Here is a 4,292-nt window from a genome sequence, read left to right as displayed (position 1 = left end):
ATCCTCTGAAAGATGATTGATAACTACAAAGATTGGCATGAACAATTGCCTTATGCATTGCTGGGATACCGTACTACGGCTAGGACCTCGACTGAAGCCACTCTGTGCCTGTTGGTGTATGGCACCGAAGCAGTGATACTAGCCGAGGTAGAAATCCCTTCGCTTTAGATAATACAAGAAGCTGAGTTGGACAATGCGAAATGGATCTGTAAAAGGTATGAGCAACTGGCTCTAATAGATGAAAAGAGGATGATCGATGTTTTCCATGGTCAATTGTACCAGCAGAGAATGGCGCGTGCTTTCAACAAGCGTGTGAGAACTCGGGTGTTTCAGATTGTGCAATTAGTACTCAAACGAATATTCCCTAATCAAGAAGAATACAAAGGGAGGTTCGCACCAAACTGGCAAGGGCCCTATATGGTCCGAAAAGTGCTGTCAGGAGGAGCTGTAGTGCTAGCTAAAATGGATGGTCAAGAGTGGCCAAAAGCGACAAATTCAGATGCCCTCAAAAGATACTACGTGTGAAGAAAAAGATGACGACGAGGATTCAGAGTTTCCATAGTTTATGTGTTCTTTAGTTGCATTCCCTCTATGTGTAATTTTGCATCTATTTTAGAAAACCAAATCCAAAAATTATGTACGAACTACGCAAGGACCTGATTCCCTATACTTATAAGGGGATACATAGGCGCTTTTCTAAGCTCGGTCGCTTTAACCTAAAAAATCCAAATTATGTATGTTGAACTACGTTATGACTTGATTGCCGCTTGGGATACCTAGGCGCTCGTTCGAGCTCGGTCCCTCACAATTTTTTTTCCAATATGCTTATCCTGAACTACGTTTCGACCTGATTCTTGAAACGGGATACGTAGGAGCTCTCCCGAGCTCGGTCATTCCAAACAAAATTTCCAACAAACCTTAGGAAACTTCAGAGATGATTCAGCAACTGAAAGATAAAGGTAACGCCACAAGGAAACTGGGGCAGAATTTTTGAGAAGATCTCAAAAACTCTTCGAACGCGGTGAAATCAAGAAGTAACAAATACACACTTACACAGGGGCAAATTTTTTTGAGAGGCTCTCAAAAAATTCCTTCGGCATAGCAAGACTTGAGTAGATGCAAAGACATATACAAACTGGGGCAAAATTTTTGAAAAAGGTTCAAAAAATTTCACGAGTCGAAATCAAGAAGAAGAAGAAGAAGAAGAAGAAGAAGAAGAAGAGACGGGAGACCTTGCTTGAGTGACTAATATCATGACATTAAAAAAGGGCGTATATAATATATTATTTTCAGAACATATATACATATATCTTCAAAAGCAAACCATTGCATAAAACTTTCCTAAAGGAAGAACAAACAATTTTAAAGAAAATGAGCATCCTTTCTTTTGAGGTACAAGAGGAAGAGGTCCATACACATGGAAGGCGACCAACCATATAGCAAACTGATAATTTTTCTGTGGATGCAGGAACAAACAAGCATGGATGCTTTACACTAACACGTTTTCTAGAATGATTCAAAATAGGGTAACGATGGCAAGCAAAGCAAAGAAAAGCTCCAAGGATAGTGACACAAACAACATGCAAAAGGGTAACAAAATCCGTTCCAAAGTGAAGTTTTCATTACACTAACAAGTTTATCCATTTTGCAGAGCACAGTAATTTTACAAAAAGAACAACTTTTAAATGGCTACTGGGACATATAATCACGGTATCAGAAGCTGGGTTTCCACTAAAAAATAATTTTCTGTATCAAGGTATTGAGACCCTGGACTAGACGTCGCATAGCTTGCCTTGATACATTAGCTAAGTGGACGTCTAAAATCAAAATCAAAATGAAGCATTGATAGCAGGATTGAATGTCGTTACTCACAATCGAGTCTAGACCTTTTGGAAGATATAAATCCTGTCGACGGGCGGGTATTCTTCCTCGAAGTCAAAAAAGGAAGGTGTAAGTCTTGCCACGGAGGTAAGCTTCATTCCTCAAAATGACGATATGGATTAGGAGACTACGTACTGAAGGGGCTGAGTTGTCGTCCATATATATAGCCAAAAATAGATAGCGTAATTCTGAGCTTGATGTCCGCAATCGTTGAAATGTGAATGTGATTCCTACGTCGAGATTTGCGGTCACTATTGCAGTCTATTTCAAGTTAATGAAATCATGATTCAAAGACAGTGATAGTTATGAGAAAAGGCTCCGCCTTTGAATGTGCCGTAGTTAACTTGAAAATTCTGACTAAACGTTGTAATTCTGAACACGGGGGTTAGCGATCATCATGAAAGGAATATTATCCCGCACGCTGATACGCAATTTACATTTAGGTATTTTTGACTATAGGTGATGTTAGACCAACTGGTATACTGCCGTCACCGTATGCGGATAACGGGATGAGCGACACCAGTTTGGACAGTCATCACGATATGCAATCATGATGTGACGCCAAATTTTTAGGGTAGTGGATGTCGTAAGAAACAAAAATGGCCCCACACGAGAAAACATGGGTTTCATAATTAACATATCGAGTTATGAAAACGACAACCAGACTGGGATGTGTAGGTTCGCAGAAATGCGGTACAGCCTGACCCAGATCCTAACAGAAGTTATCATTTGAACGATGGAAACATCTGACAACGACGAAAAAAACCGGTCGAAATATCGTGATTATTATCCAGAGTAGATTGCTTTCGAAAATGTACACCAAAGCACACACTTACAGGAAAAAGGAAGAAGACGGATAAACGTCAATAAGGACGAACATAGTGGTACGGAGTGGCGACAATGAAAACAAAATGGCGAAATTCCACACAGGTATGACTATACTAAAATTAATTTTTTTAAAAGACTAACACGCAGGGCTCAGCGTTCGGAGACAGGCTATAAGCTACCAAAGGTGGAAGCAAGATCTAGATTCAAAACATGCGAGGTATACGTGGAACTCTTTCTTGGGCAACCGGTCAAAAGTCGTGTACGAAAGTCAAGCTTTCTACACCAGGGGTTGAAGATCGCTTCGAAAATCAACACTAATATGCCCTTTTAAAACCGCCTCCAGCCCAGATCTTCAGCCGGAAACAGCCAAGGAAGTCCCCCATATAAAGGGATATTCCTTTTCGTGTGATCAAGTCAATCTACAATTGACCTGATTCCCAAAGCCAGGGATATGTAGGCTACTCAAGTTTCAAGGCTCGGCCATATTCTTATAGTTATCTTAGGGAATTCCAAGATAACCTGAATAAACTCCTATTTTATATAGTCCTCATAGAGTCAGAACTACAAACGACCTGAATTCTCACGTAGCCTGAGATATGTAGGAAGCCCAGAAACCGGGGTCTGGACATACTTTCGAAATATTGTACAAAAGGACTGTAACTTCTATTATTTGGTGAAAATTAGGTTTGTCAAATTCGTAGCTCAAGGATGGCAAGGCCATCCTTGAACTTCGAAGGGGCAATTGTTGACACCTAATTTTCACCTCATAAAACGTATATTTCAATTTTCATATTTCCTGAGTCCAAGACGGAGTAAGGATGCCCTCAAAAAAATTAAATTATTTCAAAATTTTAAAAAAATCCTATGAAAATTGCAAAGTTGATGTTTAATTATTATTGTGTGAAAATTGACAATTATAAGAAATTACGAGTGATTTGTTTTCATAAATATAAGTCAAAAAATAAATAATACACATCTTGTTCTGTCTAACTTGCGAAATTGTTAATTATGACAACATATGAATTATGGTTTACTTTTAACCACATTTTTCACATTCTTAAATATTATTCGGAACTATATCAATATTAGGCTCATTTCGAAGCTATTTTTTTAAATTTACTAGTTAAAATTTTTAAATTAGCCTAAAATAATTATTTTATTTAGTCATATGTGTGTTTATATTACTTAGTATTAGTTGGTTTAAATTAGGAGAGGGGTTTTAAATAGACCTTTTTAATAGTCTAAGGGGAGTATTTGTTAAGAAAAAGGGGAAGTGGAAGTTTGTAAAAACAAACTTCTACCCCCCACTCTCTCATTTTCTCCACGCAACTAATCCTCACCTCTCTCAGGCGATTGCATGCATTCTAGGGTTCCGCCACTGGCGATCGACCCACTGCGATCCACGACCATTTGGCCAGTTTTTTAGGGGTTTTGTTCCTTATCGTGAGTTCCTGTAATCTCCAAGTTCAATTTCATTCGAATTTTATTTTTTATGCCAAAACGAATCGTGGTAAGGTTTGTTACTCTTGATTTCTTCGTGTTATGGTTGCCATGGGCAAGGCCACGAGCTTTTTGCCACCTTG

The sequence above is a fragment of the Lycium barbarum genome, chromosome 9, assembly GCF_019175385.1.
Source record: "Lycium barbarum isolate Lr01 chromosome 9, ASM1917538v2, whole genome shotgun sequence".
NCBI lineage: Eukaryota > Viridiplantae > Streptophyta > Magnoliopsida > Solanales > Solanaceae > Lycium > Lycium barbarum.
Note: the sequence above shows the minus strand (reverse complement) of the source record.